This window comes from Chrysoperla carnea, chromosome 2, assembly GCF_905475395.1.
Source record: "Chrysoperla carnea chromosome 2, inChrCarn1.1, whole genome shotgun sequence".
NCBI lineage: Eukaryota > Metazoa > Arthropoda > Insecta > Neuroptera > Chrysopidae > Chrysoperla > Chrysoperla carnea.
This window is the reverse complement of record NC_058338.1, coordinates 1,943,860-1,961,573: the sequence shown is the minus strand read 5'-3', so window position 1 is coordinate 1,961,573 and position 17,714 is coordinate 1,943,860. Positions and strand designations below refer to the sequence as shown.

The window sequence follows — 17,714 nt, the reverse complement described above, 5'->3', positions numbered from 1 at the left end:
GTCTCTATCTTTGAATTTTTCTACGTCCAAAAATGGTATTTTCCATCCAGCTTCTCTTTGACGAATTCCTTCGAATTCCTTCATGTAGTTTGCTGTGGGTAATGGATATGTTGTTAACCTGTGAACAGAAAAATTAAAAACAGTCATTTTGTGGCTCTTATAAAAAGAGTCCTTTGGAATGAACCCATCCACATTCGTCAGCTTCCGGGTAATGTTAATTAACGTCAGCTCGTCTCTATCTTTGAATATTTCTACGTCCAAAAATGGTATTTTCCATCCAGCTTCTCTTTGACGAATTCCTTCATGTAGTTTGCTGTGGGTAATGGGTATGTTGTTAACCTGTGAACAGAAAAATTAAAAACAGTCATTTTGTGGCTCTAATAATAAAAAGAGTCCTTTGGAATGAACCCATCCACATTCGTCAGCTTCCGGGTAATGTTAATTAACATCAGCTCGTCTCTATCTTTGAATATTTCTACGTCCAAAAATGGTATTTTCCATCCAGCTTCTCTTTGACGAATTCCTTCATGTAGTTTGCTGTGGGTAATGGGTATGTTGTTAACCTGTGAACAGAAAAATTAAAAACAGTCATTTTGTGGCTCCAATAATAAAAAGAGTCCTTTGGAATGAACCCATCCACATTCGTCAGCTTCCGGGTAATGTTAATTAACGTCAGCTCGTCTCTATCTTTGAATATTTCTACGTCCAAAAATGGTATTTTCCATCCAGCTTCTCTTTGACGAATTCCTTCATGTAGTTTGCTGTGGGTAATGGGTATGTTGTTAACCTGTGAACAGAAAAATTAAAAACAGTCATTTTGTGGCTCTAATAATAAAAAGAGTCCTTTGGAATGAACCCATCCACATTCGTCAGCTTCCGGGTAATGTTAATTAACATCAGCTCGTCTCTATCTTTGAATTTTTCTACGTCCAAAAATGGTATTTTCCATCCAGCTTCTCTTTGACGAATTCCTTCATGTAGTTTGCTGTGGGTAATGGGTATGTTGTTAACCTGTGAACAGAAAAATTAAAAACAGTCATTTTGTGGCTCTAATAATAAAAAGAGTCCTTTGGAATGAACCCATCCACATTCGTCAGCTTCCGGGTAATGTTAATTAACATCAGCTCGTCTCTATCTTTGAATTTTTCTACGTCCAAAAATGGTATTTTCCCTCCAGCTTCTCTTTGACGAATTCCTTCATGTAGTTTGCTGTGGGTAATGGGTATGTTGTTAACCTGTGAACAGAAAAATTAAAAACAGTCATTTTGTGGCTCCAATAATAAAAAGAATCCTTTGGAATGAACCCATCCACATTCGTCAGCTTCCGGGTAATGTTAATTAACGTCAGCACGTCTCTATCTTTGAATTTTTCTACGTCCAAAAATGGTATTTTCCATCCAGCTTCTCTTTGACGAATTCCTTCATGTAGTTTGCTGTGGGTAATGGGTATGTTGTTAACCTGTGAAGAGAAAAATTAAAAACAGTCATTTTGTGGCTCCAATAATAAAAAGAGTCCTTTGGAATGAACCCATCCACATTCGTCAGCTTCCGGGTAATGTTAATTAACGTCAGCTCGTCTCTATCTTTGAATATTTCTACGTCCAAAAATGGTATTTTCCATCCAGCTTCTCTTTGACGAATTCCTTCATGTAGTTTGCTGTGGGTAATGGGTATGTTGTTAACCTGTGAACAGAAAAATTAAAAACAGTCATATTGTGGCTCCAATAATAAAAAGAGTCCTTTGGAATGAACCCATCCACATTCGTCAGCTTCCGGGTAATGTTAATTAACGTCAGCTCGTCTCTATCTTTGAATATTTCAACGTCCAAAAATGGTATTTTCCATCCAGCTTCTCTTTGACGAATTCCTTCGAATTCCTTCATGTAGTTTGCTGTGGGTAATGGGTATGTTGTTAACCTGTGAACAGAAAAATTAAAAACAGTCATTTTGTGGCTCCAATAATAAAAAGAGTCCTTTGGAATGAACCCATCCACATTCGTCAGCTTCCGGTTAATGTTAATTAACGTCAGCTCGTCTCTATCTTTGAATATTTCTACGTCCAAAAATGGTATTTTCCATCCAGCTTCTCTTTGACGAATTCCTTCATGTAGTTTGCTGTGGGTAATGGGTATGTTGTTAACCTGTGAACAGAAAAATTAAAAACAGTCATTTTGTGGCTCCAATAATAAAAAGAGTCCTTTGGAATGAACCCATCCACATTCGTCAGCTTCCGGGTAATGTTAATTAACGTCAGCTCGTCTCTATCTTTGAATTTTTCTACGTCCAAAAATGGTATTTTCCATCCAGCTTCTCTTTGACGAATTCCTTCGAATTCCTTCATGTAGTTTGCTGTGGGTAATGGATATGTTGTTAACCTGTGAACAGAAAAATTAAAAACAGTCATTTTGTGGCTCTTATAATAAAAAGAGTCCTTTGGAATGAACCCATCCACATTCGTCAGCTTCCGGGTAATGTTAATTAACGTCAGCTCGTCTCTATCTTTGAATATTTCTACGTCCAAAAATGGTATTTTCCATCCAGCTTCTCTTTGACGAATTCCTTCATGTAGTTTGCTGTGGGTAATGGGTATGTTGTTAACCTGTGAACAGAAAAATTAAAAACAGTCATTTTGTGGCTCCAATAATAAAAAGAGTCCTTTGGAATGAACCCATCCACATTCGTCAGCTTCCGGGTAATGTTAATTAACGTCAGCTCGTCTCTATCTTTGAATTTTTCTACGTCCAAAAATGGTATTTTCCATCCAGCTTCTCTTTGACGAATTCCTTCGAATTCCTTCATGTAGTTTGCTGTGGGTAATGGATATGTTGTTAACCTGTGAACAAAAAAATTAAAAACATTCATTTTGTGGCTCTTATAAAAAGAGTCCTTTGGAATGAACCCATCCACATTCGTCAGCTTCCGGGTAATGTTAATTAACGTCAGCTCGTCTCTATCTTTGAATATTTCTACGTCCAAAAATGGTATTTTCCATCCAGCTTCTCTTTGACGAATTCCTTCATGTAGTTTGCTGTGGGTAATGGGTATGTTGTTAACCTGTGAACAGAAAAATTAAAAACAGTCATTTTGTGGCTCCAATAATAAAAAGAGTCCTTTGGAATGAACCCATCCACATTCGTCAGCTTCCGGGTAATGTTAATTAACGTCAGCTCGTCTCTATCTTTGAATATTTCAACGTCCAAAAATGGTATTTTCCATCCAGCTTCTCTTTGACGAATTCCTTCGAATTCCTTCATGTAGTTTGCTGTGGGTAATGGATATGTTGTTAACCTGTGAACAGAAAAATTAAAAACAGTCATTTTGTGGCTCTTATAATAAAAAGAGTCCTTTGGAATGAACCCATCCACATTCGTCAGCTTCCGGGTAATGTTAATTAACGTCAGCTCGTCTCTATCTTTGAATATTTCTACGTCCAAAAATGGTATTTTCCATCCAGCTTCTCTTTGACGAATTCCTTCATGTAGTTTGCTGTGGGTAATGGGTATGTTGTTAACCTGTGAACAGAAAAATTAAAAACAGTCATTTTGTGGCTCCAATAATAAAAAGAGTCCTTTGGAATGAACCCATCCACATTCGTCAGCTTCCGGGTAATGTTAATTAACGTCAGCTCGTCTCTATCTTTGAATATTTCTACGTCCAAAAATGGTATTTTCCATCCAGCTTCTCTTTGACGAATTCCTTCATGTAGTTTGCTGTGGGTAATGGGTATGTTGTTAACCTGTGAACAGAAAAATTAAAAACAGTCATTTTGTGGCTCCAATAATAAAAAGAGTCCTTTGGAATGAACCCATCCACATTCGTCAGCTTCCGGGTAATGTTAATTAACGTCAGCTCGTCTCTATCTTTGAATTTTTCTACGTCCAAAAATGGTATTTTCCATCCAGCTTCTCTTTGACGAATTCCTTCGAATTCCTTCATGTAGTTTGCTGTGGGTAATGGATATGTTGTTAACCTGTGAACAGAAAAATTAAAAACATTCATTTTGTGGCTCTTATAAAAAGAGTCCTTTGGAATGAACCCATCCACATTCGTCAGCTTCCGGGTAATGTTAATTAACGTCAGCTCGTCTCTATCTTTGAATATTTCTACGTCCAAAAATGGTATTTTCCATCCAGCTTCTCTTTGACGAATTCCTTCATGTAGTTTGCTGTGGGTAATGGGTATGTTGTTAACCTGTGAACAGAAAAATTAAAAACAGTCATTTTGTGGCTCCAATAATAAAAAGAGTCCTTTGGAATGAACCCATCCACATTCGTCAGCTTCCGGGTAATGTTAATTAACGTCAGCTCGTCTCTATCTTTGAATTTTTCTACGTCCAAAAATGGTATTTTCCATCCAGCTTCTCTTTGACGAATTCCTTCGAATTCCTTCATGTAGTTTGCTGTGGGTAATGGATATGTTGTTAACCTGTGAACAGAAAAATTAAAAACAGTCATTTTGTGGCTCCAATAATAAAAAGAGTCCTTTGGAATGAACCCATCCACATTCGTCAGCTTCCGGGTAATGTTAATTAACGTCAGCTCGTCTCTATCTTTGAATTTTTCTACGTCCAAAAATGGTATTTTCCATCCAGCTTCTCTTTGACGAATTCCTTCGAATTCCTTCATGTAGTTTGCTGTGGGTAATGGGTATGTTGTTAACCTGTGAACAGAAAAATTAAAAACAGTCATTTTGTGGCTCCAATAATAAAAAGAGTCCTTTGGAATGAACCCATCCACATTCGTCAGCTTCCGGGTAATGTTAATTAACGTCAGCTCGTCTCTATCTTTGAATTTTTCTACGACCAAAAATGGTATTTTCCATCCAGCTTCTCTTTGACGAATTCCTTCATGTAGTTTGCTGTGGGTAATGGGTATGTTGTTAACCTGTGAACAGAAAAATTAAAAACAGTCATTTTGTGGCTCCAATAATAAAAAGAGTCCTTTGGAATGAACCCATCCACATTCGTCAGCTTCCGGGTAATGTTAATTAACGTCAGCTCGTCTCTATCTTTGAATTTTTCTACGTCCAAAAATGGTATTTTCCATCCAGCTTCTCTTTGACGAATTCCTTCGAATTCCTTCATGTAGTTTGCTGTGGGTAATGGGTATGTTGTTAACCTGTGAACAGAAAAATTAAAAACAGTCATTTTGTGGCTCCAATAATAAAAAGAGTCCTTTGGAATGAACCCATCCACATTCGTCAGCTTCCGGGTAATGTTAATTAACGTCAGCTCGTCTCTATCTTTGAATTTTTCTACGACCAAAAATGGTATTTTCCATCCAGCTTCTCTTTGACGAATTCCTTCATGTAGTTTGCTGTGGGTAATGGGTATGTTGTTAACCTGTGAACAGAAAAATTAAAAACAGTGATTTTGTGGCTCCAATAATAAAAAGAGTCCTTTGGAATGAACCCATCCACATTCGTCAGCTTCCGGTAAATGTTAATTAACGTCAGCTTGTCTCTATCTTTGAATATTTCAACGTCCAAAAATGGTATTTTCCATCCAGCTTCTCTTTGACGAATTCCTTCATGTAGTTTGCTGTGGGTAATGGGTATGTTGTTAACCTGTGAACAGAAAAATTAAAAACAGTCATTTTGTGGCTCCAATAATAAAAAGAGTCCTTTGGAATGAACCCATCCACATTCGTCAGCTTCCGGTAAATGTTAATTAACGTCAGCTCGTCTCTATCTTTGAATATTTCAACGTCCAAAAATGGTATTTTCCATCCAGCTTCTCTTTGACGAATTCCTTCGAATTCCTTCATGTAGTTTGCTGTGGGTAATGGGTATGTTGTTAACCTGTGAACAGAAAAATTAAAAACAGTCATTTTGTGGCTCCAATAATAAAAAGAGTCCTTTGGAATGAACCCATCCACATTCGTCAGCTTCCGGGTAATGTTAATTAACGTCAGCTCGTCTCTATCTTTGAATATTTCTACGTCCAAAAGTGGTATTTTCCAACCAGCTTCTCTTTGACGAATTCCTTCATGTAGTTTGCTGTGGGTAATGGGTATGTTGTTAACCTGTGAACAGAAAAATTAAAAACAGTCATTTTGTGGCTCCAATAATAAAAAGAGTCCTTTGGAATGAACCCATCCACATTCGTCAGCTTCCGGGTAATGTTAATTAACGTCAGCTCGTCTCTATCTTTGAATATTTCTACGTCCAAAAATGGTATTTTCCATCCAGCTTCTCTTTGACGAATTCCTTCATGTAGTTTGCTGTGGGTAATGGGTATGTTGTTAACCTGTGAACAGAAAAATTAAAAACAGTCATTTTGTGGCTCCAATAATAAAAAGAGTCCTTTGGAATGAACCCATCCACATTCGTCAGCTTCCGGGTGATGTTAATTAACGTCAGCTCGTCTCTATCTTTGAATATTTCAACGTCCAAAAATGGTATTTTCCATCCAGCTTCTCTTTGACGAATTCCTTCGAATTCCTTCATGTAGTTTGCTGTGGGTAATGGGTATGTTGTTAACCTGTGAACAGAAAAATTAAAAACAGTCATTTTGTGGCTCCAATAATAAAAAGAGTCCTTTGGAATGAACCCATCCACATTCGTCAGCTTCCGGGTAATGTTAATTAACGTCAGCTCGTCTCTATCTTTGAATATTTCTACGTCCAAAAGTGGTATTTTCCAACCAGCTTCTCTTTGACGAATTCCTTCATGTAGTTTGCTGTGGGTAATGGGTATGTTGTTAACCTGTGAACAGAAAAATTAAAAACAGTCATTTTGTGGCTCCAATAATAAAAAGAGTCCTTTGGAATGAACCCATCCACATTCGTCAGCTTCCGGGTAATGTTAATTAACGTCAGCTCGTCTCTATCTTTGAATTTTTCTACGTCCAAAAATGGTATTTTCCATCCAGCTTCTCTTTGACGAATTCCTTCGAATTCCTTCATGTAGTTTGCTGTGGGTAATGGATATGTTGTTAACCTGTGAACAGAAAAATTAAAAACATTCATTTTGTGGCTCTTATAAAAAGAGTCCTTTGGAATGAACCCATCCACATTCGTCAGCTTCCGGGTAATGTTAATTAACGTCAGCTCGTCTCTATCTTTGAATATTTCTACGTCCAAAAATGGTATTTTCCATCCAGCTTCTCTTTGACGAATTCCTTCGAATTCCTTCATGTAGTTTGCTGTGGGTAATGGATATGTTGTTAACCTGTGAACAGAAAAATTAAAAACAGTCATTTTGTGGCTCCAATAATAAAAAGAGTCCTTTGGAATGAACCCATCCACATTCGTCAGCTTCCGGGTAATGTTAATTAACGTCAGCTCGTCTCTATCTTTGAATATTTCTACGTCCAAAAATGGTATTTTCCATCCAGCTTCTCTTTGACGAATTCCTTCATGTAGTTTGCTGTGGGTAATGGGTATGTTGTTAACCTGTGAACAGAAAAATTAAAAACAGTCATTTTGTGGCTCTAATAATAAAAAGAGTCCTTTGGAATGAACCCATCCACATTCGTCAGCTTCCGGGTAATGTTAATTAACATCAGCTCGTCTCTATCTTTGAATTTTTCTACGTCCAAAAATGGTATTTTCCCTCCAGCTTCTCTTTGACGAATTCCTTCATGTAGTTTGCTGTGGGTAATGGGTATGTTGTTAACCTGTGAACAGAAAAATTAAAAACAGTCATTTTGTGGCTCCAATAATAAAAAGAATCCTTTGGAATGAACCCATCCACATTCGTCAGCTTCCGGGTAATGTTAATTAACGTCAGCACGTCTCTATCTTTGAATTTTTCTACGTCCAAAAATGGTATTTTCCATCCAGCTTCTCTTTGACGAATTCCTTCATGTAGTTTGCTGTGGGTAATGGGTATGTTGTTAACCTGTGAAGAGAAAAATTAAAAACAGTCATTTTGTGGCTCCAATAATAAAAAGAGTCCTTTGGAATGAACCCATCCACATTCGTCAGCTTCCGGGTAATGTTAATTAACGTCAGCTCGTCTCTATCTTTGAATATTTCTACGTCCAAAAATGGTATTTTCCATCCAGCTTCTCTTTGACGAATTCCTTCATGTAGTTTGCTGTGGGTAATGGGTATGTTGTTAACCTGTGAACAGAAAAATTAAAAACAGTCATATTGTGGCTCCAATAATAAAAAGAGTCCTTTGGAATGAACCCATCCACATTCGTCAGCTTCCGGGTAATGTTAATTAACGTCAGCTCGTCTCTATCTTTGAATATTTCAACGTCCAAAAATGGTATTTTCCATCCAGCTTCTCTTTGACGAATTCCTTCGAATTCCTTCATGTAGTTTGCTGTGGGTAATGGGTATGTTGTTAACCTGTGAACAGAAAAATTAAAAACAGTCATTTTGTGGCTCCAATAATAAAAAGAGTCCTTTGGAATGAACCCATCCACATTCGTCAGCTTCCGGGTAATGTTAATTAACGTCAGCTCGTCTCTATCTTTGAATATTTCTACGTCCAAAAATGGTATTTTCCATCCAGCTTCTCTTTGACGAATTCCTTCATGTAGTTTGCTGTGGGTAATGGGTATGTTGTTAACCTGTGAACAGAAAAATTAAAAACAGTCATTTTGTGGCTCCAATAATAAAAAGAGTCCTTTGGAATGAACCCATCCACATTCGTCAGCTTCCGGGTAATGTTAATTAACGTCAGCTCGTCTCTATCTTTGAATTTTTCTACGTCCAAAAATGGTATTTTCCATCCAGCTTCTCTTTGACGAATTCCTTCGAATTCCTTCATGTAGTTTGCTGTGGGTAATGGATATGTTGTTAACCTGTGAACAGAAAAATTAAAAACAGTCATTTTGTGGCTCTTATAATAAAAAGAGTCCTTTGGAATGAACCCATCCACATTCGTCAGCTTCCGGGTAATGTTAATTAACGTCAGCTCGTCTCTATCTTTGAATATTTCTACGTCCAAAAATGGTATTTTCCATCCAGCTTCTCTTTGACGAATTCCTTCATGTAGTTTGCTGTGGGTAATGGGTATGTTGTTAACCTGTGAACAGAAAAATTAAAAACAGTCATTTTGTGGCTCCAATAATAAAAAGAGTCCTTTGGAATGAACCCATCCACATTCGTCAGCTTCCGGGTAATGTTAATTAACGTCAGCTCGTCTCTATCTTTGAATTTTTCTACGTCCAAAAATGGTATTTTCCATCCAGCTTCTCTTTGACGAATTCCTTCGAATTCCTTCATGTAGTTTGCTGTGGGTAATGGATATGTTGTTAACCTGTGAACAAAAAAATTAAAAACATTCATTTTGTGGCTCTTATAAAAAGAGTCCTTTGGAATGAACCCATCCACATTCGTCAGCTTCCGGGTAATGTTAATTAACGTCAGCTCGTCTCTATCTTTGAATATTTCTACGTCCAAAAATGGTATTTTCCATCCAGCTTCTCTTTGACGAATTCCTTCATGTAGTTTGCTGTGGGTAATGGGTATGTTGTTAACCTGTGAACAGAAAAATTAAAAACAGTCATTTTGTGGCTCCAATAATAAAAAGAGTCCTTTGGAATGAACCCATCCACATTCGTCAGCTTCCGGGTAATGTTAATTAACGTCAGCTCGTCTCTATCTTTGAATATTTCAACGTCCAAAAATGGTATTTTCCATCCAGCTTCTCTTTGACGAATTCCTTCGAATTCCTTCATGTAGTTTGCTGTGGGTAATGGATATGTTGTTAACCTGTGAACAGAAAAATTAAAAACAGTCATTTTGTGGCTCTTATAATAAAAAGAGTCCTTTGGAATGAACCCATCCACATTCGTCAGCTTCCGGGTAATGTTAATTAACGTCAGCTCGTCTCTATCTTTGAATATTTCTACGTCCAAAAATGGTATTTTCCATCCAGCTTCTCTTTGACGAATTCCTTCATGTAGTTTGCTGTGGGTAATGGGTATGTTGTTAACCTGTGAACAGAAAAATTAAAAACAGTCATTTTGTGGCTCCAATAATAAAAAGAGTCCTTTGGAATGAACCCATCCACATTCGTCAGCTTCCGGGTAATGTTAATTAACGTCAGCTCGTCTCTATCTTTGAATATTTCTACGTCCAAAAATGGTATTTTCCATCCAGCTTCTCTTTGACGAATTCCTTCATGTAGTTTGCTGTGGGTAATGGGTATGTTGTTAACCTGTGAACAGAAAAATTAAAAACAGTCATTTTGTGGCTCCAATAATAAAAAGAGTCCTTTGGAATGAACCCATCCACATTCGTCAGCTTCCGGGTAATGTTAATTAACGTCAGCTCGTCTCTATCTTTGAATTTTTCTACGTCCAAAAATGGTATTTTCCATCCAGCTTCTCTTTGACGAATTCCTTCGAATTCCTTCATGTAGTTTGCTGTGGGTAATGGATATGTTGTTAACCTGTGAACAGAAAAATTAAAAACATTCATTTTGTGGCTCTTATAAAAAGAGTCCTTTGGAATGAACCCATCCACATTCGTCAGCTTCCGGGTAATGTTAATTAACGTCAGCTCGTCTCTATCTTTGAATATTTCTACGTCCAAAAATGGTATTTTCCATCCAGCTTCTCTTTGACGAATTCCTTCATGTAGTTTGCTGTGGGTAATGGGTATGTTGTTAACCTGTGAACAGAAAAATTAAAAACAGTCATTTTGTGGCTCCAATAATAAAAAGAGTCCTTTGGAATGAACCCATCCACATTCGTCAGCTTCCGGGTAATGTTAATTAACGTCAGCTCGTCTCTATCTTTGAATTTTTCTACGTCCAAAAATGGTATTTTCCATCCAGCTTCTCTTTGACGAATTCCTTCGAATTCCTTCATGTAGTTTGCTGTGGGTAATGGATATGTTGTTAACCTGTGAACAGAAAAATTAAAAACAGTCATTTTGTGGCTCCAATAATAAAAAGAGTCCTTTGGAATGAACCCATCCACATTCGTCAGCTTCCGGGTAATGTTAATTAACGTCAGCTCGTCTCTATCTTTGAATTTTTCTACGTCCAAAAATGGTATTTTCCATCCAGCTTCTCTTTGACGAATTCCTTCGAATTCCTTCATGTAGTTTGCTGTGGGTAATGGGTATGTTGTTAACCTGTGAACAGAAAAATTAAAAACAGTCATTTTGTGGCTCCAATAATAAAAAGAGTCCTTTGGAATGAACCCATCCACATTCGTCAGCTTCCGGGTAATGTTAATTAACGTCAGCTCGTCTCTATCTTTGAATTTTTCTACGACCAAAAATGGTATTTTCCATCCAGCTTCTCTTTGACGAATTCCTTCATGTAGTTTGCTGTGGGTAATGGGTATGTTGTTAACCTGTGAACAGAAAAATTAAAAACAGTCATTTTGTGGCTCCAATAATAAAAAGAGTCCTTTGGAATGAACCCATCCACATTCGTCAGCTTCCGGGTAATGTTAATTAACGTCAGCTCGTCTCTATCTTTGAATTTTTCTACGTCCAAAAATGGTATTTTCCATCCAGCTTCTCTTTGACGAATTCCTTCGAATTCCTTCATGTAGTTTGCTGTGGGTAATGGGTATGTTGTTAACCTGTGAACAGAAAAATTAAAAACAGTCATTTTGTGGCTCCAATAATAAAAAGAGTCCTTTGGAATGAACCCATCCACATTCGTCAGCTTCCGGGTAATGTTAATTAACGTCAGCTCGTCTCTATCTTTGAATTTTTCTACGACCAAAAATGGTATTTTCCATCCAGCTTCTCTTTGACGAATTCCTTCATGTAGTTTGCTGTGGGTAATGGGTATGTTGTTAACCTGTGAACAGAAAAATTAAAAACAGTGATTTTGTGGCTCCAATAATAAAAAGAGTCCTTTGGAATGAACCCATCCACATTCGTCAGCTTCCGGTAAATGTTAATTAACGTCAGCTTGTCTCTATCTTTGAATATTTCAACGTCCAAAAATGGTATTTTCCATCCAGCTTCTCTTTGACGAATTCCTTCATGTAGTTTGCTGTGGGTAATGGGTATGTTGTTAACCTGTGAACAGAAAAATTAAAAACAGTCATTTTGTGGCTCCAATAATAAAAAGAGTCCTTTGGAATGAACCCATCCACATTCGTCAGCTTCCGGTAAATGTTAATTAACGTCAGCTCGTCTCTATCTTTGAATATTTCAACGTCCAAAAATGGTATTTTCCATCCAGCTTCTCTTTGACGAATTCCTTCGAATTCCTTCATGTAGTTTGCTGTGGGTAATGGGTATGTTGTTAACCTGTGAACAGAAAAATTAAAAACAGTCATTTTGTGGCTCCAATAATAAAAAGAGTCCTTTGGAATGAACCCATCCACATTCGTCAGCTTCCGGGTAATGTTAATTAACGTCAGCTCGTCTCTATCTTTGAATATTTCTACGTCCAAAAGTGGTATTTTCCAACCAGCTTCTCTTTGACGAATTCCTTCATGTAGTTTGCTGTGGGTAATGGGTATGTTGTTAACCTGTGAACAGAAAAATTAAAAACAGTCATTTTGTGGCTCCAATAATAAAAAGAGTCCTTTGGAATGAACCCATCCACATTCGTCAGCTTCCGGGTAATGTTAATTAACGTCAGCTCGTCTCTATCTTTGAATATTTCTACGTCCAAAAATGGTATTTTCCATCCAGCTTCTCTTTGACGAATTCCTTCATGTAGTTTGCTGTGGGTAATGGGTATGTTGTTAACCTGTGAACAGAAAAATTAAAAACAGTCATTTTGTGGCTCCAATAATAAAAAGAGTCCTTTGGAATGAACCCATCCACATTCGTCAGCTTCCGGGTGATGTTAATTAACGTCAGCTCGTCTCTATCTTTGAATATTTCAACGTCCAAAAATGGTATTTTCCATCCAGCTTCTCTTTGACGAATTCCTTCGAATTCCTTCATGTAGTTTGCTGTGGGTAATGGGTATGTTGTTAACCTGTGAACAGAAAAATTAAAAACAGTCATTTTGTGGCTCCAATAATAAAAAGAGTCCTTTGGAATGAACCCATCCACATTCGTCAGCTTCCGGGTAATGTTAATTAACGTCAGCTCGTCTCTATCTTTGAATATTTCTACGTCCAAAAGTGGTATTTTCCAACCAGCTTCTCTTTGACGAATTCCTTCATGTAGTTTGCTGTGGGTAATGGGTATGTTGTTAACCTGTGAACAGAAAAATTAAAAACAGTCATTTTGTGGCTCCAATAATAAAAAGAGTCCTTTGGAATGAACCCATCCACATTCGTCAGCTTCCGGGTAATGTTAATTAACGTCAGCTCGTCTCTATCTTTGAATTTTTCTACGTCCAAAAATGGTATTTTCCATCCAGCTTCTCTTTGACGAATTCCTTCGAATTCCTTCATGTAGTTTGCTGTGGGTAATGGATATGTTGTTAACCTGTGAACAGAAAAATTAAAAACATTCATTTTGTGGCTCTTATAAAAAGAGTCCTTTGGAATGAACCCATCCACATTCGTCAGCTTCCGGGTAATGTTAATTAACGTCAGCTCGTCTCTATCTTTGAATATTTCTACGTCCAAAAATGGTATTTTCCATCCAGCTTCTCTTTGACGAATTCCTTCGAATTCCTTCATGTAGTTTGCTGTGGGTAATGGATATGTTGTTAACCTGTGAACAGAAAAATTAAAAACAGTCATTTTGTGGCTCCAATAATAAAAAGAGTCCTTTGGAATGAACCCATCCACATTCGTCAGCTTCCGGGTAATGTTAATTAACGTCAGCTCGTCTCTATCTTTGAATTTTTCTACGTCCAAAAATGGTATTTTCCATCCAGCTTCTCTTTGACGAATTCCTTCGAATTCCTTCATGTAGTTTGCTGTGGGTAATGGGTATGTTGTTAACCTGTGAACAGAAAAATTAAAAACAGTCATTTTGTGGCTCCAATAATAAAAAGAGTCCTTTGGAATGAACCCATCCACATTCGTCAGCTTCCGGGTAATGTTAATTAACGTCAGCTCGTCTCTATCTTTGAATTTTTCTACGACCAAAAATGGTATTTTCCATCCAGCTTCTCTTTGACGAATTCCTTCATGTAGTTTGCTGTGGGTAATGGGTATGTTGTTAACCTGTGAACAGAAAAATTAAAAACAGTCATTTTGTGGCTCCAATAATAAAAAGAGTCCTTTGGAATGAACCCATCCACATTCGTCAGCTTCCGGTAAATGTTAATTAACGTCAGCTTGTCTCTATCTTTGAATATTTCAACGTCCAAAAATGGTATTTTCCATCCAGCTTCTCTTTGACGAATTCCTTCATGTAGTTTGCTGTGGGTAATGGGTATGTTGTTAACCTGTGAACAGAAAAATTAAAAACAGTCATTTTGTGGCTCCAATAATAAAAAGAGTCCTTTGGAATGAACCCATCCACATTCGTCAGCTTCCGGTAAATGTTAATTAACGTCAGCTCGTCTCTATCTTTGAATATTTCAACGTCCAAAAATGGTATTTTCCATCCAGCTTCTCTTTGACGAATTCCTTCGAATTCCTTCATGTAGTTTGCTGTGGGTAATGGGTATGTTGTTAACCTGTGAACAGAAAAATTAAAAACAGTCATTTTGTGGCTCCAATAATAAAAAGAGTCCTTTGGAATGAACCCATCCACATTCGTCAGCTTCCGGTAAATGTTAATTAACGTCAGCTCGTCTCTATCTTTGAATATTTCAACGTCCAAAAATGGTATTTTCCATCCAGCTTCTCTTTGACGAATTCCTTCGAATTCCTTCATGTAGTTTGCTGTGGGTAATGGATATGTTGTTAACCTGTGAACAGAAAAATTAAAAACAGTCATTTTGTGGCTCTAATAATAAAAAGAGTCCTTTGGAATGAACCCATCCACATTCGTCAGCTTCCGGGTAATGTTAATTAACGTCAGCTCGTCTCTATCTTTGAATATTTCAACGTCCAAAAATGGTATTTTCCATCCAGCTTCTCTTTGACGAATTCCTTCGAATTCCTTCATGTAGTTTGCTGTGGGTAATGGATATAGTGTTAACCTGTGAACAGAAAAATTAAAAACAGTCATTTTGTGGCTCCAATAATAAAAAGAGTCCTTTGGAATGAACCCATCCACATTCGTCAGCTTCCGGGTAATGTTAATTAACGTCAGCTCGTCTCTATCTTTGAATATTTCTACGTCCAAAAATGGTATTTTCCAACCAGCTTCTCTTTGACGAATTCCTTCATGTAGTTTGCTGTGGGTAATGGGTATGTTGTTAACCTGTGAACAGAAAAATTAAAAACAGTCATTTTGTGGCTCCAATAATAAAAAGAGTCCTTTGGAATGAACCCATCCACATTCGTCAGCTTCCGGGTAATGTTAATTAACGTCAGCTCGTCTCTATCTTTGAATATTTCTACGTCCAAAAATGGTATTTTCCATCCAGCTTCTCTTTGACGAATTCCTTCATGTAGTTTGCTGTGGGTAATGGATATGTTGTTAACCTGTGAACAGAAAAATTAAAAACAGTCATTTTGTGGCTCCAATAATAAAAAGAGTCCTTTGGAATGAACCCATCCACATTCGTCAGCTTCCGGTAAATGTTAATTAACGTCAGCTTGTCTCTATCTTTGAATATTTCAACGTCCAAAAATGGTATTTTCCATCCAGCTTCTCTTTGACGAATTCCTTCATGTAGTTTGCTGTGGGTAATGGGTATGTTGTTAACCTGTGAACAGAAAAATTAAAAACAGTCATTTTGTGGCTCCAATAATAAAAAGAGTCCTTTGGAATGAACCCATCCACATTCGTCAGCTTCCGGGTAATGTTAATTAACGTCAGCTCGTCTCTATCTTTGAATTTTTCTACGACCAAAAATGGTATTTTCCATCCAGCTTCTCTTTGACGAATTCCTTCATGTAGTTTGCTGTGGGTAATGGGTATGTTGTTAACCTGTGAACAGAAAAATTAAAAACAGTCATTTTGTGGCTCCAATAATAAAAAGAGTCCTTTGGAATGAACCCATCCACATTCGTCAGCTTCCGGTAAATGTTAATTAACGTCAGCTTGTCTCTATCTTTGAATATTTCAACGTCCAAAAATGGTATTTTCCATCCAGCTTCTCTTTGACGAATTCCTTCATGTAGTTTGCTGTGGGTAATGGGTATGTTGTTAACCTGTGAACAGAAAAATTAAAAACAGTCATTTTGTGGCTCCAATAATAAAAAGAGTCCTTTGGAATGAACCCATCCACATTCGTCAGCTTCCGGTAAATGTTAATTAACGTCAGCTTGTCTCTATCTTTGAATATTTCAACGTCCAAAAATGGTATTTTCCATCCAGCTTCTCTTTGACGAATTCCTTCATGTAGTTTGCTGTGGGTAATGGGTATGTTGTTAACATGTGAACAGAAAAATTAAAAACAGTCATTTTGTGGCTCCAATAATAAAAAGAGTCCTTTGGAATGAACCCATCCACATTCGTCAGCTTCCGGGTAATGTTAATTAACGTCAGCTCGTCTCTATCTTTGAATTTTTCTACGACCAAAAATGGTATTTTCCATCCAGCTTCTCTTTGACGAATTCCTTCATGTAGTTTGCTGTGGGTAATGGGTATGTTGTTAACCTGTGAACAGAAAAATTAAAAACAGTCATTTTGTGGCTCCAATAATAAAAAGAGTCCTTTGGAATGAACCCATCCACATTCGTCAGCTTCCGGTAAATGTTAATTAACGTCAGCTTGTCTCTATCTTTGAATATTTCAACGTCCAAAAATGGTATTTTCCATCCAGCTTCTCTTTGACGAATTCCTTCATGTAGTTTGCTGTGGGTAATGGGTATGTTGTTAACCTGTGAACAGAAAAATTAAAAACAGTCATTTTGTGGCTCCAATAATAAAAAGAGTCCTTTGGAATGAACCCATCCACATTCGTCAGCTTCCGGGTAATGTTAATTAACGTCAGCTCGTCTCTATCTTTGAATATTTCTACGTCCAAAAATGGTATTTTCCATCCAGCTTCTCTTTGACGAATTCCTTCATGTAGTTTGCTGTGGGTAATGGGTATGTTGTTAACCTGTGAACAGAAAAATTAAAAACAGTCATTTTGTGGCTCCAATAATAAAAAGAGTCCTTTGGAATGAACCCATCCACATTCGTCAGCTTCCGGGTAATGTTAATTAACGTCAGCTCGTCTCTATCTTTGAATATTTCTACGTCCAAAAATGGTATTTTCCATCCAGCTTCTCTTTGACGAATTCCTTCATGTAGTTTGCTGTGGGTAATGGGTATGTTGTTAACCTGTGAACAGAAAAATTAAAAACAGTCATTTTGTGGCTCCAATAATAAAAAGAGTCCTTTGGAATGAACCCATCCACATTCGTCAGCTTCCGGGTAATGTTAATTAACGTCAGCTCGTCTCTATCTTTGAATTTTTCTACGACCAAAAATGGTATTTTCCATCCAGCTTCTCTTTGACGAATTCCTTCATGTAGTTTGCTGTGGGTAATGGGTATGTTGTTAACCTGTGAACAGAAAAATTAAAAACAGTCATTTTGTGGCTCCAATAATAAAAAGAGTCCTTTGGAATGAACCCATCCACATTCGTCAGCTTCCGGGTAATGTTAATTAACGTCAGCTCGTCTCTATCTTTGAATATTTCTACGTCCAAAAATGGTATTTTCCATCCAGCTTCTCTTTGACGAATTCCTTCATGTAGTTTGCTGTGGGTAATGGGTATGTTGTTAACCTGTGAACAGAAAAATTAAAAACAGTCATTTTGTGGCTCCAATAATAAAAAGAGTCCTTTGGAATGAACCCATCCACATTCGTCAGCTT

At 37.2% G+C, this 17,714-nt stretch overlaps 1 protein-coding gene across 1 annotated transcript in view; it reads left to right on the top strand.

The window, feature by feature from the left end:
• The window catches only part of LOC123294159 (transmembrane protein 209-like), a 29,793-nt gene that overhangs the window by 10,177 nt on the left and 1,902 nt on the right, over window positions 1-17,714 (top strand). The window lies entirely within an intron of this gene.